This window comes from Topomyia yanbarensis, chromosome 1, assembly GCF_030247195.1.
Source record: "Topomyia yanbarensis strain Yona2022 chromosome 1, ASM3024719v1, whole genome shotgun sequence".
In the NCBI taxonomy this organism is placed as follows: Eukaryota; Metazoa; Arthropoda; class Insecta; order Diptera; family Culicidae; genus Topomyia; species Topomyia yanbarensis.
Window position 1 is genome coordinate 9,624,285 of NC_080670.1, and position 27,425 is coordinate 9,651,709.

The 27,425-nt window shown below is 38.5% G+C and overlaps 1 protein-coding gene across 3 annotated transcripts in view; it reads right to left on the reverse strand.

Moving 5' to 3' along the window:
• Positions 1–27,425, reverse strand: part of LOC131676827 (ATP-binding cassette sub-family G member 8) — an 81,258-nt gene that overhangs the window by 28,756 nt on the left and 25,077 nt on the right. Inside the window, exon 1 of one of the 3 annotated variants that reach the window (XM_058956173.1) lies at positions 19,410–19,428. The exons of the other annotated variants lie outside the window; for them this stretch is intronic. The gene's annotated coding sequence lies outside the window, so the exon portion shown is untranslated. Of the gene's footprint in view, positions 1–19,409; positions 19,429–27,425 lie in introns of those variants that run through there. 3 annotated transcript variants of the gene reach the window in all.

Consider the following 27,425-nt stretch of genomic DNA (forward strand, 5'->3'; position numbering starts at 1 on the left):
AACGGAGACGGCATTGGTGGTAAAACCTGAGTATGAGTTATGCTCTATCACCGACCATGCGGAAGGCTGGGGAGGAACGGCCAACTCCTACCAGCAGATGTCAAAAGAATTTTCACAGAGCCCCTATTCATCTTTCAATTTCAAAACGTTCAATTTTGTTTCTTCTTTACAACATGAACTGCTTCATAAGTCATAGCAACTGCAAAGAAATATCCAATTCTAGGACGATTTGCTCTTTGCTGTACAGTGTGGACGATTGTGTAAGAAATAACTGTGCTCGAATTTCGAAACACTATTATCGCTCCTGCTAATATCAGTTATTCGATGTAAAATGTACGTATTTGCTTCCATCCGATAGCGATAGAGAGTTTCAAGCCCACCGATATAACACGAAACAATTCAACTTATGTATTCATATAACGAAAACATTTATATTCGATTAAATTGAATTCGGTCAAATAACGTTAGGTTAAATGACATTTGGTCAATTGAGATTCGGTCAAATGATACTTTCGACGTAATAGCTTTCAGTCAAACGAGCCCTCGACCAAATATCATTCGGTCCAACGACATTCAGCTATACGACCCATTCGGGCAAACGACATTCAGCCAAACTGTATTTGGTCAAATGGCTTTTGAGCAATTGGCGTGGAACCGGTTAAAATAGGTTATAAAATTCAATGATAACCTTTCTTTCAATATATTCCATTGGTACCTTAATGGACACTCATCACACCCAAAGTCTTACTCATCTTAATACTATGAGTAATGATGAGTATGTATTGCATATATAAACTTCCCCAAAATCATTGGTTACGTCATTTTAGCTCAGAGGTTACGCTTGAAAATATTATGTCCCATATTGTATGGAGTTTCGGAAAGTCCTAGAATATTTGAATTTATATAGCGGATAGTATATAACTTTGTACTCAAAATTTCTTATGAAGATGATCCATAGAAAATTATTGTTATTTTGAATGCACTTCGTTTAAAAATTTACTGAATTGAAAATGGAGGGATCAGTTACCACACTATAGTCTTGAATAAAAGGTATAACAATAAAATCAAAAATCAAAATAATCAGAAGACTACCTATATATTATTTAAATGCGCTCTACAAACTGATGAGGAACAACATTTGTTACATATGTTTAGGATGAATAATAGAAACTCCATCATGAAACATACCATTGATGAAGAAAATAGTTCTCATCGGATCCATTCACTACACCATCACTCAAAGTACCCAGAGACGGTTGATACACATTCATTTCTACTCCGATTAATGTGAACATAAACAGTTGGAAAATCGAAAAAACCTATTAAACGTTGGGTGAAAAGAAATCAAAACAAAAGACTTGTCGAGAAAAGTCTTTCAATTTTCACGCGCCGCCGCTTCATCTGTAATCAATGAGCGATTCCAACGAGAGTGAGAGTACGAAACTGCTTGAAGCGGTTCGGTTTTATTGGTGATGAGAAGAAAAGTCACATTCGTGGGAAACTGCGCGATTGCCGATTGCGTGCCGCTCGTGACCCCTTGCCATACTGCGGATGGAGGAGAGGTCATTACCATCACCATCGCTGGCGTCGTCGTAGCCGAAGATCACCATCATCATCATCATCATCCGCCGTCATATTTACCCGGTCGGGCTTTGCCGCTATGTAAACGAACGTCACCATTGTTCCAAAGTGATGGGACCATCGACGAGGCACTAGGCTGATCTTGTTTCAAAACGAAAATTAAATTCTTCGTTGCGGAGATTGAATAAACTGAGCAAGGCAGGAACGAAGCGTGTCGGTGGCTCTTCCGTCGCTTCGTAGAAGATGGTCACCAACAGGTCTGATTAATGATGGCATCCAGTAATTGACCGGGGCATTTCACCTGTAATTAGACGTTCGCACCGTTGTTGTGCGATTTTGTATGTACCATTAACCAGGTTCATAAGAGGAGGGAACGGTCGGTATAACTGTGTCTGGCTGCTTGACTCGGGACGGGTTGAACAACTTTTTCACCCCTGCAAAGCGTGAAATGGGTTCATTTGTTTCATTTTTCGGCGTTTTCGTCGTAGTTCAAAAGCAGGGAAATTATTTTTTATGCGCTTCGAGACTTTACGACGTTTTTGGGTTCAATTGAAGATTGTAGCCGTATGCAGCAGTTGTGCGCTCCTCGGGACTGACCAATCGTTTGGTGGCTTTCGAGGCCACACTCGGCGCGTATTGTGCAATCTGTCACAGCTGGTGGTCGGTGGTCAGTTGGTCACTACCAACAAAAAAAATGTTATGCGTCCGTTTGCGGTCCAGTGGACACACCTAACCTCGAAATTGACGCCTTTTTGTGACTTGTTCAATAAATGTACCACCGGACGTGGTATGATATTTAAGATTCCGAAAGGTTGTTAGACAAGGTGTTACACTAACTGATTCGTTTTATTGTTTGACGACTGGGAAGTAGGCAACGGATGATGTTTTTGCGTTTATGGACATGTTGCGAGAATGAATGATTGATGTGATGGTTTCATTTTGGCTTCTGTGAACATTCCATGGTACCAATGTTGTGCCTTCTAGAATATTCGGAATTCAGCTCCCAAATTTGGCATACACACTCCTTAAAAAAGCAGGCATCGATCAACTTTTTGCTCTAGACGCTACTGATTTATACCAAACCAAAGCCAAAGCAGTGTAACGTCATCTGCCGGAGATTGTAGTCACGAAGCAAAACAATAACAAAATATCCTCTCCTCCGCGCCGCGCTTTGGTAAGAAGAAAACCACACACAGTAGACACCGTATAATGAAAGAAATTTCTTTTCACTTGACGAGTACAGACACTACGCTGCCATTTAGTGCCATTTTGAACCTTACTGCGATTTTTCTGCCACGATCATTAATGAGGCATCCATTCAAGATTCGCATTTACGAGTACAGCATGCACGGGGTTAAATGCCTCCAACGTGAAGGAAAGTTTGCAGTATCTTTAATGAAACAGACTAAAAATGAAAGCAAGAAGATGTGGAGAAGATCTAACCACCCGCCCCTTTCCCGAGGTGGAGTCGTTCGGCCATGCGTACAGATACAATTAAGCATCGCGTTAACGCTCCGTGCTTTTTCATAGAAAGATGTGGCGGTTTCCTCATTCTTCTCACCAGCACATTTTTTAGATCACTCTGTCAAAGGCTACTTTCATAGAAGAATAAATAAAGATGTAAAATGAATTAATCTTCTGGGTTGGTTAGGTTTCGCCAAGAACTTTCAAGAAGGGTCATAACTGTACGTGTTGAAATTACCTCGCCGTAACATGGTTTCTTCGTAGGAGGTTGCCGATAGTGTTTGTTGAAATGAAGAACTAATGTCATTGATAGCTGGGAAGTCAGCGCGTGACTACGGAACGTTCTAGAGCAATAATCAAACTACACCTTGTTTGTTTTTACATGGTACTAGTTTTTGATATTGTATACATGATTTAGATGAAAACATTTTATTTCCGCGTATAGAACAAGTTGTTCCCTAGAAATTGACAGATACATTTGAAATATGTCAATTGTCCTATAACAATGTTCACTTTAGTAGTATTTTTTGGGGAAAAATGTCCATAACTTCAGTGCAAGATTGAGTATTGTTTCGTTGAAATATACGGCAATGTTCGTGGAGAGATGAAAGTTCGAATTTGTCTGCCGGATAGATATTCAATTCGACAGCAAACCTGTCGACATATTTAAAACAATTTGTTTACTCTTCGATATTAGTACGTATCAGTCGAAGATACATGATTTTTTCGAAGAGTTTAATCAATCATACAATTAACAGTGCTATCAAAAGGCAAACCCATGAAATGATTGGTATTTCACTTTGTCTATGAATTTTTCCGTATTCAAATTAGCATAACATTTTCAATTATCCAACTAATCGCTGCAACTGGGCGAGTCACAATTTCACCTGTGGTCTGTAATGGACCGAAAGAGTTTCGGTACAATGCACATATAGGTGCAGTGTTCAAAGCCACGGTGGTTGTTCGATTGAAGAAAAAAAATCATAAACCAAACCACCGCAAGCTGGGCATGGGAATGGAAATGTTTGTCATGAATGAAAATCTACTCACCCAGTGTGGAATAAAAGGTTGTACTAAAAGAAATGGGCAAGTGCAGGGAAATTGATCGGTTGATTGATTTGGAAAATGTGAATCACAATTTGTGACAAACCCTCCTTCCATTGAGCTATGCTAATGTGTATCTAACAAAGCAGCTTTGATACAATTCCTATTACTGAATTTGAAGTAATTATTAGTTGAAGAACAGCCGGATGACTTTTAATAATAACACATCGATCACATCAAGGCATGGAGGTATGCTTCGCGTGTTCGAGTTTCTCCCCTTACTATATATGTAGTCAATTTCATTCCTCGACAATCTATACCTGATCTAAGATGTCACTAAATATCCAACACAAGAACGAATATTGCAATCCATGAAGGATTGGTTGTTGCATTTCAGATTGAATCCATGCTGAAATCGTTCCGAATTCTGTATCCATTTCCGAATGTTTTCTCTTGGTCGACCTCTCGAACAGTAGGGTGCCATACTGTGGAAAACTGCCTCCTATTTTCAAATTATCATAACATCTTGATTAATCATACTTTATGATTTGGAAGTTCCACAAATTACCTACAATTTTGAATTATTAGAAATCATATCAATGAGACGGCGGTTGTTAGCTCACCCAGACATCTTCGGATCGGGCTGGTTAAATTAGCAGGAAGTACTTTTAAATTTTGTTTCATCACAAATCCGTTGTTACGCCAAACACTCTGAAATTCAGGACAGTGAAAAACAACTGTTGGCGCTCCGATTTTCACGTCGCACGTTAACCCGCCTATGCAATATCCCGGCATGTAAATTAGATTTGGTACACGCGTACCCACTCGCATACTCGCCTCACCTAAGAGGGTTGCATAAATCCTGCTACGTACGTTGTCAACCAGTTTTTGCGTCTTGTCCAAGTTTACTGAACCGTTTCGCGAAATTAGGTAGCGCTACGGACGGATGGCAAGTGCATGGCATGGCATGGTTGGCTCACATTCGGTCTGGGTTTCGCGGGGGGCTTGTCAATGATGGTATAGCCGGCAAAATATGCGTAGTCCCATCCGGCTCAGTACACACATGCTCACGAGAGCGCCTAACTGTGTCTTCACGCGATTAGAGCGACGACGACCGGTTGGTTTACTTTGATAGCTGCTTCTTCAAAACTTGTACCCAAACTAACTCACTGACTGACTGACTTACTGACATAAAAAAGGTAGCACGCCATGATGTAATTTCACCAGACCTCAGACCACAGGGTGATGTTTTTGGCAATGTACCGGTAGAAAGGCGGATTCCACCAGACTGCTAACATGGACTAGATAAAATTTATTAGTTCTCCTTGACCAAACAGATCGATTATGAATCTACTTTTACTTCCCAGCGTTGTGTTACCATACTTGTGTAGTTTTTGTTTACACTCCACGGTCCGAAAATGGGTAGTGTGCCAGGCGCAAGAAAGTAGTTTCGTTTTCCTTGCAATGATTACACCGCTCGTTAGTTCAAAACCCGTTAATCATGTCTATGTACATAGTGTTGTTTCTGAAACACGATCGTTTTCTCTTCGTGCGAAGATGGTTGATTTGTTAATTGTGGCTCAGAACAACCAAACATCGGACATTACATGCGGAAATCCTAGTGATTGCTTACTAGGCCATGAAGATCGATCACGATAGGCGCAGGTTTATAACTGGCAAGTATTGTTTAACTCTTTCTAAAACACGATAGCGGATGAAATGAAAGAAAAGAAACTACAGTAATTCATAACTAAACTCATCAACTGCCTGAACTAAAAATGAGATTTCGTTATTTTCGATTAGGATAGGTCAGGCTCGTGCGCAAGTGGGGGGGGGGGGGGGGTTGGGGGTTCAACCCCCCCCCCCCCCATGACGGTTTTGCATTACTTTTAAAAATTTATTAACTTCCTGTTCATGAAAAAAATAAACTGCATTTGAGCTCGGTCACTCTAGAAATAAGTTAATGAAGAAACCAAGGACGAAACATTGCGAGGGTGTCTGGAAAGGGATGTATGTCAAGTTGGACAGCTTCTCTGACGGATCGGTTCACGCTTCGACAAGCTTCTATATTAGCAACAGTAGGGAGTAGACAGCAGATGTCGGACAGCGGCCTAGCAACGACAGCTAAGCAGGAAAAACACGAAGTTGGAGAAAATTGGGATATCCTTGCCTAGAGAAATTTCATCGCCGATGATTATTACAATCGGTATAGGGTGAAATACCGCCGCCAAGAAGTTCTCAGCACTAGCTAGCAGATAAATAGGAACGACTAGCACCAAGAAGGATAAAAAGCCAGGTAAAGGTGGTTGCAAACAGATGTAAAACCTTATGGTCGACACCTCCGGATCAATTGATGTCTCTACAGGTGACGATATTTGCGAAGGTTGGACAGCAAATAAAGAAAAGTAGCTATGGATAAAAAACACGACTATTAACACAAAACAAAATAAGCAAGAACACAATCCCTACTAAAGCAGTACAGTAACGGTTGCCCCGGATGGATGAGGATTACAAGATACAAGAGTCGGTTGGCACAACTACTACAAACCAATCCGATTCCACCACGAGCCAGCAGGCAGCGCACAGTGGTCGGAAATCCCAAAAAACGTGAACTTAATTCACTAGAGGCCAAACCATCGAATAAATTCACAGGGTGTCTTTGGAGAATTGTTCGACTGAACATTCCTCACAATCTGATAAAAAATTAAATTGAGGCATGGCTTACTATGATTGAACTAGAAAAATTCAGTTTTTATACTGACGAGGTAGAAAGTTGGTGTTTTCGGCAAAGTTTTCGAAATGCTGACAATAAAGAATTTTGTTGAACAACTTGAACTTGTAGGATTAAGGGTTATCGATTTACAAAGTGTTATCTAAGGCAACTCCTTTAAATTTGGTTTTTTAATATAACTTTTTTCACTGTGACTTTTCGTGCAAACGATGTTCCAGACAAATGTTGTAGTATAAAAACCACATAATATTTTTGAAGACTACATGTATAAATTAAATTATCGTTGAAGACTGCATGTAAAAATATTGTTGAAGGCTGCATGTAAAAAATTTACCTGAAATCGGCGGCATGGCGCACGCCTTTTGTAAAAATACTCATTCGTTTTAGAGTTATTGAAGAATTTTATTTTTTTTTACTCCGACTTCAACTGCGTATAAGAGAGAAGTGCAAGTGCAAACCAAAGTGGACGAACAGGCACTATTTTCAATGTCCCGACTGCGCATAATAAAGGTAAGAAAGTTTGATGCGTGGTACTCTAGAACCCTATGAGTAGGGTAAGCTCAATTTCCATATCAACTTTTGAATAGGGCTAATAAGATTTGTAAACAAACTTTTGTTTTGCTGATTTCTCTTAATTTGTTATAAATTCAGCACAGAAAACATTTGAAATTGATTCTACCAAGGGTAAAGATATTGATTCATGTGTACTTTTCACGAAATTCAACTCGGCAGTGGAATAATGAGCGAAATAAGTTTGTTGACAAAAATCTCATTAGCCCTTTTGAAGAATTAACATTGATTTGTAATGTTTTAGCCTTTCTCATATAGAAAGGTTATGCAATTACTCTAAAAATCGTCAACCTAATCCCGGCCCGGAAGGCCATATGCCATTCGATTCAGTTTGTCGTGATCGGAAAATGTTTGTGTGGGTATGTATGTATGTGTGTGTATGTGGAAAAAATAGCACCTCTGTTTCTCAGCGATGGCAGGACCGATTTGCATAAACTCAGTAAACAAATTAGCAAACAAATAAAAGATACAACCTTCCCATCGGTTGCTATTGATTTTTTTATTGATTGGACTTTCGGTTCCGGAGTTACGGGTTGACGAGTGCGACCACACAGCAAAATCCCATATAAAAATTAAATGAAAAGTTCTCAAAGGGGGGAGTTGGGGAAAATTTCAAAATCGAATTTACATGTTTGATGCCAAATGACTTTAAAATGTATGAAACGTTGAGATTTGATGAAATCTCGAAAAAAAATTTTTGGCAAAAATTTACTTTTTTGGACTTTGACATATTTTTGCCTTTCTCATATAGAAAGGTTATGCAATCACTCTAAAAATCGTCTATCTAATCCCGGCCAAATTTATTTTGACCTATAAAGGCTTAGGTAGGAGTATGCAATGAGAGGTTGCTACTTTAAAATTAAAACTAGTTTAAAAATTCTTAAAAAGTTGAAAATTTTCGGCATGGTCCGGGCTCCCCGGATCTTCCTCCTGGATATGTCGCTGGTTTCAAGCGATGTTTCAGTGTCGACACATAGTATCCCAAAATCTTGGCTGTCGATATGTATGTGCAAATCGTACTGAATATGTAATAGGGTAAGGTGGGGCAAATCCGACCTAGTAAATGGTTTTGGCTGTAAAATGCTCATTTTACAACGGATCAAGTCGTTTTATATACCAAATTAAAGGTTAGACTACTGGGCAACTTTCTGTATATAGTTTTTTTTTAGATATTCGGAATATCTTGAGATACAAGCGTTTTACAAAAATGTTCATTTTTGCTGTTTTCAAAAATGGTGGGGTAAACCCGACCCCCTATGTTTTTGGTTGATGTAGTGCAGATATTACTCAAATTTTATGGTTTTTCAATGATAAATCAATGAATGTTGTGTTATTGAATTGTAACATAAAGAAAATGGAGTTCAATATCAATCTTGGAATGCTAAAATCACGAGCAGTAGCACGTAATGATATTCCCATTTTCATCGGAGCAATTGCTCGACGAATACTATAACCATCTAGTTTTTGTGTCTTTCGTTTGTAATTATGAACCATTTTGCATAAAAATAATAAATAATAACAATAAAAATATATTTCAATTTGATAAATAAAAATTTCCTTAGCAAAAAAGCGGTCGGATTTACCCCAATATTTAGAGGTCGGATTTGCCCCATTGCGTCATTTTTCATTACGATACAATTAAAAAATATATGAAAAAGGTTGAACTGAATTCATCTATGCACTTTGTAGGACTTAAATCAAAGAATTTAAATCCACTTACAATTATTATGTAATCACTTTAATAATCAGAAATATCCTGTAGTCAATGATGCACAAAAGTCAAATCAAAAGTTGTAAAAACACACTTTTTGTCGTATGAGCATCTCAATGTAGACTAATAAAATGCTGTCATACCACCATTATGATTATTTTCGATGCTCTACACGACAACATTGATATTAGTTCGCGTAGTGCTTCTGATTTTCGGTAACAAAGGGGGGTCGGGTTTACCCAACGGTCGGATTTGCCCACCTATACATTTACATCATTGTATAGAACATAACCAGCCATGGAATCGTAGTTTGGACAAATACACAATTGCACCACTAGGTGGATTAAAACAGGTTGTTTTTACTTTTTCCATGTAAAAATCAACGATTTCGATTTTTTTGGTAAAATTTTGTAATTAATGGAAAAAATGTCAAAACTTCAATAACTTTGAAACGAATGAGTATTTTTACTTACAGTCTTCAACAATATTATGTGGTTTTAATGCCTACACATTTGTTTCGAACATGATTTGCACGAAAAGTCACAGTGGAAAAAGTTATATTAAAAAAACTAAATTTAAGGATGTTGCCATATTAAACGCTTTATAAATCGATAATTTTAAGTGCTTAAAGTCAAGGTGTTCAACAAAATTCTTCATTACGAGCATTTCTAAAACTTTGCCGAAGATATCAACTTTCTACCTCGTCAGCATAAAAAGTTAATTTTTTAGTTTGATCGTAGTAAGCCATGCCTAATTTGAATTTTTATCAGGTTGTGGGGAACAATTGGTCGGTGTTAAGTCAGACCGAACTAAGTCACAAAACATCAAAAAATGAATTAATGATAGCACTGGATAAATAATTTCTTCATCTACATTCCACTTTTACCAGATTTGAAATATGAAACAGTAAACAAGAATTATGTCTAAAATTATTTTCCAATTATAATGTAAAGGATGCTGCGATTCAAACTTTAAACGCGTTTTTCTCGAAATCAATGCACTGTCACTTGGTCCGGTCTGACCTAACACCGACCAATTCGTCCAAAGATACCCTGTGAATATATTCGATAGTTTGGCCTCTAGTGAATTATTTTTGGGGTTTCCGACCACTATGCAGCGGTGTCTTTTGATGACTCCTTCTCGGTAACAAACATTTACCCAATTTGTTGAGCTGAGTCGTTTGGTTCACAAGACTAGGTCCAGGCCTCTGAAAAACTCTGCAAGGTTTGAGGGTTTCTGTACGTTTCTTTTAAAATAAACATTCAAAAAAATCAAAACGTCTAGGACTCCAACACAGTTGCAATGTGTATAGACAGACATATGTGTATACGCGAGGTGTACGATTCTCCATCTGACTTAAGGTTCAAGTTACCTTTTTTAAGCATGTGTTAGAATTGAACGCTTGGTAGTGTGCGTAGGAAAATTTGTGTTCAGCTTTGCCACCGGATTATTCATTTAAACCTTTTTAAAACTCTAAAACAAGAATATCAGTCGATTTATTAGATCATCACGATTCAATTCATGCAAAATACCTGTTGGAAAAACCATTGGCTTAGCTAAATGGTGCTTTTGAAAATGTGGCTGTGGTTTTTTCATTGCGCAGTTGTGTTGCGTACCCCAGCTCGGTGTGGTAGTGTGATAAAAAATCACAGCCACTTTTTCAAAAGCACCATCCAGCTAAGCTGATGGTTTTTCCAGCAGGTATTTTGCATGAATTGAATCGTGATGATCTAATAAATCGACTGATATTCTTCTTTTAGAGTTTTGAAAAGGTTTAAATGGATAATCTGGTGGCAAAGCTGAACACAATTTTTCTTACGCATACTACCAAGCCTTGAGGTAACTTGAGCCTTAACCTCATTTGGCAAAAAATCCACCGGATTTAACATCAATTTCGCACTAACACAACTGCATATGGATTAGTCAATAAAGCGAATAATTGGAATTTGCCTAAAATAGCCAACAAAATCGATACAGTAGAACCTTGCAGCAATTAAAACATAGCAACAAAGCGAATAAGTTTCGCGGCAGAAAGAAGATAAATGACTGCCGATTAAAAAATAGAAGACACTATGAATCGACAAACTGCAAAAGAACCTTGCAAAAAAGTGGTCGACCACTAAATGCCGCAGGTTTCTGCCTTTGGTTCAAATGCCTATAAAACTATCAAATTCTAAGCCAGCATTAAGTTAACGAGGAAACTCATTTCCTGGCTTGCAATTGGAGAATGAAGCCTCTGCTTCTTCGAGCTATATGCCATTTGCAGTACCCTTGACAGGTTCCGTTTACGTTCCGCTATAGATTGATGGCCGAATAGAGGAGTTGCATACAGCTTCAACGTCACTGCCGCCGGGCCACACCGTTGCTTTAAAGCAGCCAAACAATAGGCAATAAATTTTGCGCTTTTAATCGGTTTGCGGAAAACAGTCTGGGTATTGTTTTTGACAAAGTAGGTAACTGAAATGTTTTTTTTTCATTGGAAGTAATCTAATTGCAAGAAGGAAGTTTCAATTCGACAGCAATTGAGTGATGTTTTGATTTTTTAGTCCCGATTCGGCCAAACAATAAATTGAATACAAATTACCTTGTAGCTTAGCGAAAATTTGAAAAAAAAAACTTATTTTAAAGAGACTTGATCGGCTACTACATAAATTAAATCCAAGGCAATCGCCGACCAGAAAACGTATAAAATGTTCCAACTGAAGTTGATTGTTGTTTTGTTGACGAAAAAAGAAATCAAGTGGGCTTTGTGCAGACCTTGGAAGCAAACTAAAGCTTTGCAACATTTGCGTGTTGATACACCAAAATAAAAAAGGCATGTTTTTGAACTTGAACTTGCCGCCCGGTTGAAACGTGCCATATGAGAATGCGCGGTGCACGAAAACCGGTCGCTTCGTACACGCCAGCACTGCACTAAACGACCGCCGTTGAAAGTCGAAAGAATTGCGAAGATTCTTCAACAGCTCGGGCGAGATGCTTGATCATCATCATCATCATCATCAGCGTCGTCGTCGAAGCCTCTAATGTGTGGCTCTTATATGGGTATGGCATACGATGGTTTGGCTACAGTTGCGACTCGGGTCGGGTGGTTTATTTTGCTGCTGCCTCCACATCGAGCGAGAGTTCAGCGACTTTTTCGCGTTTTTCTTTGACCGTCGTCGTTTGTAAATTTGCTCGATCTCTTGCGAGTCCACAACATCAATGCAATAACAGCAGAAAGGGTTGGGAAGGGGGTCCTAAGGTGACGTGGCACGTCCGAGTAGTAGGAGATGCGAGGTGGAACACTGCTGTTGTGCTGAAACGATTCGAATGCACCAGGAAGACGCTGCCGCAGGCTGAATGATGCGCTTTTCAGCTGATACAAACACGATGAATACAAATGACTGCCCGACCATCCGGTGAGTGAAGGAATGAATAATTCTAGAGAAAATTTTCAATAGGACGTAAGTAACTTTGAGGTCTTTCTCTTCTGTTCATTACTCGGCCATTTCAACATTTACTACTCTACTCATTGCATAATATTGTAGTAAAAACCGTCGGCTTTCGATGTGTACTGGAAAATTAGCACAAAGTGTTGTAATGACGTCGTAATAAACGAAAGAGAAAATAAACAAAGAGAGGCTCTCAATGTTACGTCCTATTGAAAATTTTCTCTAGAATTATTCACTCTTCGCTTTTTGCGACGAAGGTTTAGCTTCTTCCATCAGGGAGTGCCCAATGGAGCGAGTTGTTATTACTGGTCAGCATACAATTTTGGACTGCAACGAGTCATAGTGAAGCTAACCAAAAGTAAATCACGACCTGAAGAATTTCTAAGGCAAGGGTTCCAAAAATGTAGACTCATTTTGTGTAAAAAATTGGTTTTGAATATCTCACTCGAATATATCTTTAAGATCACTATTATTATCATTTCAATGTTTAAGAATAAATAATAACGTTTATCAAAAGGCATACTAATACTGGGTATTTCACAATTTCAAGGATAGTTTGGATTTATTATCACCTATAATCGGTAGTGATGCAATTATTTAACTCATTATAAAAATTTGTTTGCGGTTGCGTATATTACTAATACGGCCACGGAAAGTTCTTTTCGCGCGCTATCGAAAAATCTAGTCATTTGTGAAATAGCTTTCAACTCGCCCTAAATAACAAAAATACTGAAATTTAAAAACTTCCCCTAGGTGGTAGGTAATGAGCCCATTTTCGCTCTAACCATGTGAAGCCGTTGGTTAGAGCTGCGTTAGCTATCTTCGTTCAACGCGTTGGTTCAAATGGCAAGGCGATTTTTGTGATCATAAAGGTTCATAAGAAGAAAGCAAAGATATTGGAGCAAATTCATGCGTATTGCATCAATTGTATTTGTTTTATTTGTTTTATTTGGGAGCAGGGAAAAGCCCGCTGGAGCTGAAATCCTTTCAATCTCGCTCTCCAGCAGGCATAAAACCTCCTCATCTTTTGTACCAACAGATTACAAACATCCAAATGATACATATAAACGATTCACTATAACTAATACTACGAGTACAATATTTACGCTTACAAACTAACACTGAGATTATTATCGATATGACAGGGTATTATGGAACAATCGCTTTACAACATCTCGGGACAAGTGAAAATCAAAGACATTAGAACAACGATTGAATAGACGACACATACTAGCAAATGGCTCATTATACCCGTAATTGGTCCTGGCATAAGGTATTCTTAAAAAGGGATGAAATCGAAGACTACGAGGTTGAATATTGAAATCCACATATTGTAGGAGATTAGAGCAATCAATTCGTGATTGTAGCAGATCAGCAATGAAAACAGCTTTAGAGACATCTCGTCGAACGGACAGCAGGTCGAGATTAATAAGTTGACAGCGGTCCTGGTAACTCGGGAGGTTTAGTGGATCTCTCCATGGAAGTCGACGAAGAGCGAAACGAATAAATTTGCGTTGAATAGCTTCTATGCGCTGGATATCGATTTGGTAATATGGTGCCCAAATAACAGCACCATATTCAAGCGTTGAGCGAACCAGAGCACAGTAAAGTGCCTTTAAGCAGTATATATCGTCGAAGTTCTTCGAAACACGAAAAATAAACCCCAGTAACTTAGAAGCCTTGGAAATTGTATATTCTATGTGATCCTTAAAATTCATTTTAGAGTCGAGTAGAATCCCCAAGTCTTTTACGGATGACTCTCGCTTAAGAATGGTTTGCGAAATCTTGTAGTCATATTTAATTATCGTGCGTTTGCGGGAGAAAGAGATAACGGAACATTTTGAAGGATTCAATACCATCCTATTTACGCTGCACCAATTTGAAAAAATATCCAACTGTGTCTGCAGAAAATCGGTATCTTCAGAATCTTTGATTAGATGAAATAGTTTGAAGTCGTCGGCGAATGACAACTTAAAGCATTCCAATGAAAAGTTTAAATCATTTAGATAGAGTAAAAATATGAAGGGTCCAAGATGACTTCCCTGTGGGACCCCAGAGGTCACTTCGAATGGCATGGTTGAGCAGTCTCCAATTTTCACAGTCATGTCACGACCAGTCAGATATGACTGGATCCAAGCCAGAAAGGAACCATTGAACCCAAGCCTATCGAACTTGGCCATTGCTATCTGGTGATTTATCTTATCGAAAGCAGCAGAGAAATCGGTATATATGGTGTCAACCTGAAGTCGTGCTTGTAAGGACTTGATGATGAAAGATGTATAGCAAACAAGGTTTGTTGAAGTTGACCGTTTGGGCATAAAACCATGCTGGGTATCAGATATGTATCTAGAGCAGTTGTGAGTGATGAATTGGAGCACAATAATTTCAAATAGCTTAGATACTGCACATAAGGCAGCTATCCCGCGATAGTTTGATATAAGGCATTTGTTCCCTTTTTTAAACACGGGAAAAATGTAAGAATGTTTCCATGAATCAGGGAAAATTCCCGAATGCAAAGAGGTATTGAATAGTATTGATAATGGTACGAGGAGACTGCTTATGCATTTCTTTAGCACTATAGATGGAATTCCATCGGGTCCGGCGCTTGACGATGACTTCAATTCAGAACATGCCGTGTTGACAATGGCAGTTGTGATGAGGGGGTGGGGCCCAATGGGAGAATGGGGAGGAATATTTCTGGTTGCAGCTAAAATTTGATGGCTAGTTAAAGTTTCTTTGGTAAACACACTACTGAAATGTTCACGGAATAAGCTGCATATTCCAGACAAGGTTGATGCATATGAATCGTCAAGTGACATCTGAGCGGGTAATCCGGATTCTTTCCTCTGCTCGTTAACGTGGTTCCAAAACAATTTTGGATTTGTTTTGAGACTATTCTGAATGCGATGTTGGTAAGCATAGTGAAGTGTCTTGTTCAGTCGCTTGTAACGATTGTTGAGCTGTATATAATATGATCTCAGATGAAGGGTGGGATGCTTCGACAGTTTTCTGAGTGCTGTCCGTTTGGTGCATTTATATCGTTTTAAAGTTGGGTTGGACCAAGGTGGATGCATGGGTTCACGGCGTGTCTTTTTAGGAATAAACTGATCAATTGCATAAGATACAATATGCGTCCATAGCGTGGCAGCAGAATTACAATTCCCATTGGATAGAAGAGAGTGCCAGTCCAACCCTAACAGAAACCTGTTCATTGCTTCGAAATTTCCATTTTTATAATCGTAGTAAGTAGATTCACAGACTTCATTGAAGATAACAGACGAGCAATTCTGAATAGTGATATGGAGAGGGGGGTGATGGCGACAAGTTTTAACAAGCGGTGAAGGTGCAGCGGTGATTGCACAAGTACCGGCGAACTCCTGACTGACAAAGCAGAGATCAAGCAGGCGATTGTTGCTGTTGTAACAATTATTCAATTGAATCACACCAGCGGTATTGTAGTCGTCCAAAAGCCTCCGAGAAGAAACAGTTTGTGAAGAGCAGTTTGCATCAGGGTACAAGTAACTGGACGAATTACTGGTCCATTTTATTCCTGGAAAGTTAAAATCGCCGACAATAATTATCCTGTCATTCAAAGCCATTTGTTTCGTAATCAGGGAAAGAGAGTTCAGATGCTGATCAATTATATCTAAATCATTCACTCGATCGGGCGGAATATAAATAACACAGACATAGAGCGTGTAATGTTGGAGCGAAAGAGCGACCCAGAGCTGTTCGACGTTACAGGTGACATTTGAGAGAGGCACCAGACGAGATTTGAATTTTGAGCGGCATGCTATCAAAACACCTCCTCCTCTCACCTTGGAACTATTCTGATCGTTGCGATCCTGCCTGTACACCGTGTAAGAGCTACCAAAAATTTGCTTCGATAGTGTGCTACTGTTCAACCAAGTTTCGGTGAACAAATACAGATCGTAAGTACTGTCAGAGCAAGCAAGACAGTACGCACTTACACAGCTATTTAGGCCGCCTGTGTTCTGGTAGTATATGTCTAAACTAGGGTTGTCTGGAATTGGTGTGCTTGGTGTGAAACTGACACCGGCTGATGGTACATTGGGGAGCGGGGGCATGATTGACGAATTAGCCGTGTTATAATTGCTGGAGATTGTGGTGATTGCACAAGAGTGTTTCTGTTGCGAATGGCTTTCAGACGAGGGGGTGGGGGAAGGGACGGATTCAGTCTGCGTTGCGCTGATTGCTTGGAGTTGTGCTCTAAAAAAGGAGCAATTGTCACACCGCTTGGCCAGAAATCTTGAGATGTGATTACTTCTTCGAAATCAGCAGGAACACTTAATTTGAACGATACAAAAGAGAGCGGCCAATCAAGATTCTGGCGCACGAGCTTATGGCACAAGATTGACTTTTTGTCACAGTTAATTCTAGCGTGTACATAGTTACAAATGTTATCTTCTGATTCATTAGGTAAAAATCTGGTGATGTAGAACCACTTCTCAGCTTTAGGTAATTGCTGTGCGGGGGGAGCTACCAAGAGAGAGGAATTCTGATTACTATTTTGGGCTATTGCGGGATTTTTAATAATGGTTCTTTGGGGGAGAGCAGTTTCGTTGTATGTTAATTGTTGGGGACGCGCGGGTTGGATCATGAACTGTTTGGGGCCGGTATATGGTACATTTGAAATTACTGATATAGCTTGCCTGCCATTAGTTTGCGTTGATGTTGCAAGCGAGACATGAGCTGCATAGTTGTTGTTACATGTTGATGTTGATGTAGACGGAACAGTGAATCCGACTGACGACGAATATGCTGCAAGTGACATGTGGTGCATTCGATTTGACTCGTTGGTGTGGGTATCGGTGGGGCTGATGGTCATAGCAGTGGCAATTGGCGGCAGCGAAATATGTGTGTTGGCGGGGCGGTTGGCGATGGTAATTTGGGCTGGTAGCGGGTGCAATGGAGTGATGTCGGTATTGGCATCATTGGAGGCAGTTGGAGCGAACTGAATTGCATGATGTACCACAGTAGTGGCGGGGGCGGTATTGGTATCGGTGTCGGTTGGAATCGGATCGGCGACAATTGAAATGGCTTCTATTCCGAGTAATTAATGAAATGGTGAGGCACCCTCCCTAATACGACTAAAATAGGCTCTTCACTCTAATACGCTCGAAAACTTAATATCGCTTACAACACACTGGAGAATTTAAGTGCAGAACTAGAGACAGCGCCATATGTCTAATACAAAAGAAGAAAAATAAAAGATTCCGCCAGCTAGCCCCAGACTCCCTTAAACATTATTGAATGACAAGGACATCCATATTCTAACAGCAGCATTCACCCAAAGTTTTAAAAACATACTTCTTTTCAGCTAAAATTACGTATAATGCTAGTTTCGGTACGATAAGTAATTACTAAACACTGAAAAAAATTTTTTGCTCGGGTGCCCAACAGCGCCTCTAGGCGGGCAAAGTATTTTACTCAAAGCCTAATCTTCCAAATTATTCCACTAAACCAATTCACATCTACAGTGAAATGTAGGCTACTCAAAAATATGTAGTTATTGAAATTTCCAAAAACAGTTAAAATTTGTTTAATGACACTGAAAACCATTCGATGAAGAAAATAACAAAACAAATTCTTGTTTTCCTAATTAGTTGATTTCAACAGAAAAATGAAAAACGTAACTAAATTTTCTCTTAATTTTGCGAGATTCTCAAATAATAGTTATTGAAAATAATTATTGATTTTGGTTCAAGACGCACATCAAACGAAATGACAGCAAAGTAGCCAAGATACACACCTTACTGAAATACATCAAGGTAGCGATAGCAACTATGTTGCAGGAAGGTAGTTGTCTCAGCTTGGAAAGCTTGTTTTAGCCTGGACGCAACTACAATGAACCAGCACACAAAAAAAACAGAACTTAAACTGACCTCATTTTGGTTTTACCTAGTTTTTCTTTAAAAACATTTCAGTAAAGGGATGATTTTGATTGACATTTTTTCAATACATGTATACTTGAAACTATTGCCGAAAATTGTCAAAATCATTCTGTTTCGGATTTAGTCGATTATATAGTAATATGCAATATGATAATTATTTTTCATCTCTTGAGATTCCAACTAGATGTGGAATAACTACGAAGTTTTTTTGTAGTGCTGGCTGACTAAACAGAAAAGAAATAAAAATTATACCTTTCATCTAAAATTGAAATCATCGGTTAATGACCAACAATCCTTAATTACCTTTGGCTATTTCGTCTTATTTAAGAGTGCAGTTTATAAAAAGATAACATTATGGGAAACATAACTCTATATTATATTAACGTGTGAATTACTGGCATATGGAGTATTTCAACAATTTAATTTCATATCTGCATCCGTCGGTAGGTGAAAGAAAATGTTGTAAATATCCTATGTTGTATTTTACGATGAAGCAGTTTAATTAAACAATGAGATTAGTTGAATTCCAGTCGCTTGTGTCTTGGCTGAAAAGGTAGTGTAACGGCATATGTGTCTGGACTAAAACAAGCGTTACAAGCTGAGACAAGCGTTTCAAGCTTTAGCTCAGGTAGGCTTTTTAAGTTTTGTGCTAGGCTGAAACGTTCGTGTCCAGACTGAAACTGACAGCATCAAAACAACAGCGTTGGATTATTGTTTTCAACAAAAACTTAGTTCGCCCAAATATTAACTAGACGAAACCAAAAACTCAACTAATTTTTTAGTTGAAATTGTGATGAATCGGTTTTCCGTGGAAGATTACCACTAAACACAAAATAGTTTTTTTCCAAGTTTTCCGCGAATGTTATAGATTTTTATAGAGACCGCCTAGAGGCGGGGGTAGGAACTAGAGGGTTAACTTAATCAGGAAGTATTATTGATGGGAAAAGGATCGTAGCACTAACCCCGTGAATTTTCTGTATGCTGATAATTGGGAGGTTGTCGAAACAGACGACTATTTCCGCTAATATTGTACCTTTGGATCTGAATTGATGAACAGGATTCAAAACTTTGATGTGGACGATTGAAGTCGCATTCTAGAATTGTTCACTTAGCAATGGCGTAGAACATACCTGAAGGAAAAAAGAAAAGAAAATGCATTCATATTAGTTAGAGTTACACAGCAAAAAATAAAGATTCACTAGAGTATATTTGAAATTTTCACTGAAAAATATGATCTTAATACCTCAAGTAAACATACGCTATAGCAAAAAAACCGTTCATAAATTCATATCACGATTTCGTGAACTGAACGATTTGCAAAAATCGTGACCAAGTTCCTGAAATTATGGATAATAAATCTCGTATTCATGAAACTACGCGAATGTACGTGGCGTTACATTGCAATGTTTGGTTGGGTTACTGTGGTTGTTCCCTGGACCTGTTTAGTTTTTGTTATGTTTCTTGTTCATACTTTGGGGATGCGATGGTTTTTAGTACATTAATCGAAACGATGTTCGTAATTTTATCAGCTTGGTCGCGAAAATCGTAGTTTCTCATTACGATTTCATGATTTTGTGAACTATTTCACGAGTACGAATGGTCAGTCGCTAGTAATCGTGAATCAGTTCACGTATACATGTACAATATTTTCCCATTTTGCAAACTATTACACAGGCTCGAATGGTAAATCGTGACTATTAAACTAGGAATCATAAACCTGTTCACGAATACATGAAAATTATTTCATGGTTTTGTGAACTGTTTCATGAGCATGAGTAATGACTAATTCGCTAGAAATCATGAATCAGTTCACGTATACATGAAAAATATTTTATATCTTTGTGAACTATTTCATGGGCGTGGATATTATTTCATGGGCGTGGATATTATATCGGAATATAAGAGGAATGAACTAGTTCAGAATGATTGAAAGGAATTCTGAATATTATTCTAGGTTTCGTGAAATAGTTCACGAGAAAATATGTTTTAATTTTTTATACTATGGTAAGAACGGCGACCGATTTTTCTTTGTGAAAATTGAAGCGAAATGCATTTTACCGGATGTTTCGATCTACTAATATGTTCAGTCATCCTCAGCGGCTTTATGCTACCAACGTCTAAACAATGTACAATCACATTTTGAACTGTTCATTGTGTAGACATTGTTAGCATAAAGCCACTGAGAATGACTGAACACATTAGTAGGTCGAAACGTCCCGTAAAATGCATATTGTTTCAATTTTCACCGAAATAAATCGATGGTCGTCCATACCAAATTTATTAGCGGTGATGAAAACAAAGCAACAATTTTTTGAATAAATTCACAACCACGAAAACCAGATCACGTTCAAGATGTAACAACTCATGAATCAGTTCACGTCGCATAGTCGGAATCTGAATAATGTTCCAAAAGCTATGAATAAAATCACCTTTGATTTTATGAATAATGTTCATAAAGTTGTGAACTAGTTCACGTACAGAACATCAATTTGGTAATAGCAGGGTGGAAACCGTGACTGAAGTTCACAAAACAAAAACGAATATCTCCACTAATAAAAACGTTATAAAGACGTTACTGAATGGAAAGGGAACATAAATATATACATGATTTTTGGTTATGGTCCGGTTTTTGTAACGAAGAAACATGATTGTTCCGGAATTCATTGCACTTTATTCACGATTTTGGAACATTTATTTTTCCGTGTAGATAATGACTAATTAGTGTTCTTTAGACGCACAGCGCGCAAGTGCCACTGCAGAAAGTAGTTGTATTCAGTGAGTCAGATAAGTTATTTGTAAAACTCGTTTTGAGAAGTATTCTTAACAATCGACTAGTTTTACTTTTTAAAGACATTCAATTAGCTGAGTAGGGAAAATTATGAAAATTTTAGAGTCATAGTGCTCAAGTATGTGAAATATTCAGATCGGAAAACTAGATGTGGCAGGGTCATTAGAAACAGGCTTAAAATCTCACGGACAAATCTATTGTCTTCTGCTGGCAGGAGTTGAGCTTAGGCTACGAATCGCTGAAGCCTACCAACATATCTCATGGTAACGACAGATTTTTCAGTTTGTCTTCACATCTCGCCCTGAGCAGAAGCAAAAAATCGTCCCGCGCAAGTGAAACAGTCAATTCTACCTAAAAATCAATCGGTGCCTATCACACAAGCAGTCCATAAAACAATAGCCTATACCTACTGTGCGATTTAGTGATGAGTGACGGTGCCCAGCAAAAAGCAACCCAGATACAGCCGAACTGTGTTGCTGTTGATTTTTCGAAATGCCCCGTAAGACCAGCCATTCGGGAAGTGGAACAGTTATTAAAAGTGCAGATGAAACTCAATCTGGCTGAAGTGAAAACCCTACAAATGCATCATATCAAACATTGCGTGCTGATTTCGTTCAACAACATTAACCAAGCTGAGTCATTCGCCTCGCGAAACAACATGCAGCACACCGCCGAATGCGGCAATGTTAAATATAGCATTCCCGTATACATCGAGAACGGCGCTGTAGAAGTTCGTGTCCATGATTTGGCTACGCGTACCCCTGACGGCGCGATTAAAAAATGCTTGCAAAAATACGGAGAAGTAGACTCCGTTACACATGAGACTTGGAGGAATTTTTTCCCGGGCATCCCTAACGGTGTTCGTGTGGTGAGAATGCGTGTGACCAAGCCAATTTCCTCATACATAACCGTCACAGCGTTAGGAAGTGACGATGTTCTCATTCATCAAACATCACTAGTCACGTACCCAGGGCAAATTCCTACGTGCCAGTTCTGCACGAAGAAGCTGCACCTCGGAAAACCTTCCGTAGAAACTGTTAAGGAAAACTCAAATCCAACTGAAATCAGCACACAACCATCTTACGCTAAACCACTAACAGCTGCAAAACCAACATCTATGGATCAAGCACCAACAACCAGCAACAACAACAACGAAACGAATGCCGATAACGAACATACTAAAACGACCCTTAAGAGTAAAACACAAACTGGAACATCCGACTGCGAGCAGCAGGAAAGTAGTACGGATGAGGACATGGACGTGAACGATAACGCGAAAGACAAACGAAATGAACCTCAACTTGCAGTGGACAACACTGGCAATATTTCGCCCCCTAGAAAAAGGATCTCAACACGCAGCAGAAAGCTGCGCCTGAACGAGACCAAAAATTTAACGTAGCTGTTTTTTTTTATTTATTGTAAAAAAACAAACAATCGGCCTCGTCGAGCTACCGCATTTGGGCCTAAATAAATTAATTAATTATAAAAAAAAAAATGACAGATTTGTCCCTCTTTGCCATGAGAACCGAGGTCAATGCGGAAAGGGTAATCACGATAACTTTTAAACAATCTGTAAGTATTTTGTTTGACCCTTAACATTTGTCACGTTTGCTTCACTGTAAATATTTAAAAATGGATATATATATATATATATATATATATATATATATATATATATATATATATATATATATATATATATATATATATATATATATATATATATATATATATATATATATATATATATATATATATATATATATATATATATATATATATATATATATATATATATATATATATATATATATATATATATATATATATATATATATATATATATATATATATATATATATATATATATATATATATATATATATATATATATATATATATATGTCGAAAGTCAAACAGTGGCAGTTTTGTCATCTGTTGGGTAACTGCCCTCTCAGCGCAGCTTTTTCACTTCCAATTGAAAATAAACTGGATTGCTTAATTGATTCACTACGAAACACACATTTTCGAAGATTTATCGTAGACAAAGGCATGACCCCATCTTTCATATAGGGTGATGAGCCCATTTTCGCCATGTTTCTATTATCACCCTATCCATTTAAAGCCGTTGGTTAGAGCAGTGTCTGCCATCTTTGTTCAACGCATTGAGTCAAATGGTAGCGCAACAATAGGGGCACTCGATTCGAGTTTTCGTTGCGCTCAAACACGACAATTTCACTGTTTCCAGCTCATTTGTGTTACTATATTGGTTCTTAACAATGAAGCAAAGCGGTTGATATCAATTTTTTCGCATTCCATGAATTGTAGGCCGAGAAATTAATGAATTAGTGAGGCACCCTGCTTAGTATAGTGAAAATAGGCACTTTACCCTATCTATTCTTAGAAAATTAAAGTAAATCAACGTTCAGCCGCTAGTTACTGGAACTGTGATGCGATCAGTAGCTCATTATGCAGCTTTAGCGCGAATACATACACGCTGCCAGCAGCTCACCTGAAGTATCAACCTATCGTCGTAGTATAATTAGGTCTCCGCCGTAGCTTTCGCTTCATCCAATTAGGTGATCCATATTTTTCGAGAGCTTGATTTTTCGCGGGGATAGCATCGTTTCCCCATTTCTACAAAAGGTGTATGTATTTATGTACGTATACGAACAATCATAAGGGGCTACTTTAGCGTACCATCCCGCCGCTCGTAAAATAGCCCGACATTGATTAAGTAGTTGAACGTGTGTTATGAAAAGGTTAACATACTTTTCAACGCGAGGTATTTTTTTTCTTCGTTTTCCTCGTTGAGCATGCAGTCTCTCGCCTATCCCATTTCCAGCAGTCTGGTTGACTGATAGATCATCGCGTTTCGCTCGTCTGTCGCGGGTTGTTGGGTGAACTTGACTAAAGAGTATCAATTTTATAGGTCTGCATGGAAGTAGGTGAGTTGGAGTTACGGTTGAAATGGTAAATTTTAGGACCGTTGAAGTTGTAGTTTTTGTCAGTTTGATGACTCTGACTGGTCTGAATTTATTGGCCGTTAGAAACACCTAAAAATTCAAGTGCTTTAGCATTTCCTTAAATTTAGCTCGTACAGGGCTACGAAACAATTCAGCCTTCTGATCGAAGGTAAAGCTTACATATCTTTGGTTCAGAAATTTTATTTGCAAAAAGGAAACATCAACATTTTTGCAAACCTCGTTTGCACTGATCAAAAAGAACGGTATGGTGAAACTACTATGAAATGCCTCGTGCGTGCATCCTTGCAAATTGTACTATTGGTACATGTACTGAACCAGAGTTCACAATTCGTTATTTGTTTTTGTTTTCACAGTGAATTGCTTTGTACAAAATAGATCGGTAGGAAAGACATTTGTACATTTACAGCAAAGCAAACGAACAAATTTTATCGGCGTTGTTTCGTTACTTATACACTCCAGTAACAGAAATGTCTCGTTGCCCCCTCCAGCGAGTAAGATAAGTCAATGAAAAAACAAAGTACGCCCACTTACAGAAAATATTATCGCAATCGACTTTACGTAAACTCCAGACAGACCTGCAGTGCGCTAGGTGGAACAGTTGTCAAAGATGAAAATGGAGCTTGATCTTACGGTAGTGTATCACATACAACTACATCGTAGTGGAAATGTGGCACACACAACGTTCAATATGCTATTCGAGGCAGAACGCTTAGTACATGCAAAATGACGTCTAATACGACAATATTAAAACCAAGATCCCAGTATATATAGACAATGATATTACTGAAATTCGCCTACATGATTTGAAACTGCGCATCAGCTACATTAGTACATTAAAAAATTCTTGTCGAAATACAGAGAACTGGAACCCGTTACGAAAGAATCCTAAAGAAACGTTATACCTGACTTTCTAAACGGGGTTCGTGTGATTAGAATGAAGCCGAATCAGCCCATTCCTTCTTATTTGCTCTTCGAATGCAAATTTGTTCAGAGTATTACCTACATTTAAAGAACGCTACGCACATACCCTGAGCAGATACTCACGTGTCAGTTCTACAGCCAGACGGCACTCTACGGTAAACCATACAACACACATCAAAGAACTGCCTTTGACGGGTGTACCCCATTAGGCATAAATACGTTAGGCGTACGGACGTTTGGCATACGTACGATAGGCATAATGGACGTTAGGCATAAATACGTTAGGCATAATGGACGTTAGGCATAATGGACGTTAGGCATAATATACGTTAGGCATAATGGACGATTGGCATAATGGACGTTAGGCATAAATTATCACTTCCAGAAAATAAATCTTTGGCGGTGGCGGCCTAGAATGAAAAAAGCGTAAATTTTTGTACTTTTTAGATGTGGTAGAATTACTCTGGAAGCTTATCAAACTCGATCAACATTTTATTCTACTGTATATATTCAAATAAATCTGAACTCAAATAAAGAAGCAAACCGATTGCGTGGTATGCGGGAATTCAGCTTGCGTTAATTTCTCTACGTAAAATCTATAATTTGCAAATGACTGAAATAGAAATTTTCTTTAGACTGATATGAACACTGAAGAAGACTACAAGCAATAGTTGAAATACTAGTATCTGAATGATGTTGAAAAGCGATTGATTTTCATTATTTTTAATATAGTGGAATTAAACGGAAGACATTTGTCTTAAGAAGATTAATTGTGACATTCCGCCAAGCCGCTCAAAAAGTTTTGAATTTCGTAAAAAAATTGTAATTCATCTTGTTTTTTCTATCTTTGATAGTACTCCTAACGAACTGTCTTTTGCATTTTCAAATAAAATTTGCAGAAAACCCTCTAAAAAATCACGAACTTAGCTCATTTTATCGCCACAACTTTGTATATAACCGGACGGATACGCAAAGAAACACAAGAAGCATAAGAACCAACAACCAACAGTGAAATCCAAAACTGCTCTATTTCCAACGACATGGATGTACATGAAAGGACAGACGCAGACTGAACAACCAGCAAGCAGCAAAAGTGAAAAATGGAAAAACGATTTCCCTTGAGAAAGATTACGCGCAACAGCAAGTAGTGCGCTAAGGATAGAAGACCGAGATCGAGGGCATAGGTGTGCATGAATGATCGCGAAGGACTCGAGCGTTTGTATGTTAACGGTTTTGTCGCGTGTGCTAGTGTGTATGTAACTTCGCGTGGATACATTCGGTTTTATAACCACGTAGCCATTCGCATATTCGCATGTGTTCTTGAATGATCGCGCGGACCGTGAATCTGATACTTAATTTGCAGTATACGGTTCAGTTATCATAAGAGAGTTCTTCCATATCATTAGAGCTCCCGATCATGTCGCCATGGAATGTGTTGTTTAGTGAATATGAGCGTCATTTTTCGATTGGTCTAGCTGAATGCATGAGCCTAGGCTGCTAGGACCGTAGGGTAGAGACTTCCGGACGTGATCGATTCGTGATAGCGCGAGCGGTGGGTTAATGCTTGAGACCTCGTTTGTGGTGCTAAAAGTTCAATTATTTACCGGGGTGTTTTAATATTGGCGAGATCGAGGGCGTAAGTATGTGTAGATGATTGCCATTACCCATTGGATATTCGCGTATGTGATCAGAAGTATATTATCCCACGTGCTGAACTTTGTATGTTTTCAAAGCAAAATTGTTCCGTAAAATACGCCAAATTGTTGTACGTCAAGCCAAGCTGTTGAGAATGGGATCGAATAAATTCTTCGCGTTCATCGCCTACACTCTCGGCCACCGCCACTATGTTTTCTTCACTGCGTGCTGGATGTGGTCGATTTAGTTATAGAGTTATAGTTATAAAGTATATATTACACATTCAAGTATAGATGAAAGCAAACAACTTTCTTGAAGAAAGATTTTTTTAGAACATCTATAACTGAGCTAGATCAGTTGTTACTGATCTGGATAAAACCTAAGCTTTTTAATAATGATGCTCAACTTTACCCAATATACTTTCCCAAAGACATCAAACATTCAGGATACATACTCGGACAGCTAGAGGTTTTCTTTAAAGAAAGTAGCATCCAGAGTTGCGGCCTCTCACAAGCAAACCTGTGATCCACTCGTTTGATGGGTGTACGCACGAATCTGGGCTGTCCGTGCCCCAGTTGGGTCCCAAATGGAGGTATCAGCTGGCAATTAAAGGTGTGATCTAGTAATGAATAATCACACAAACCGAG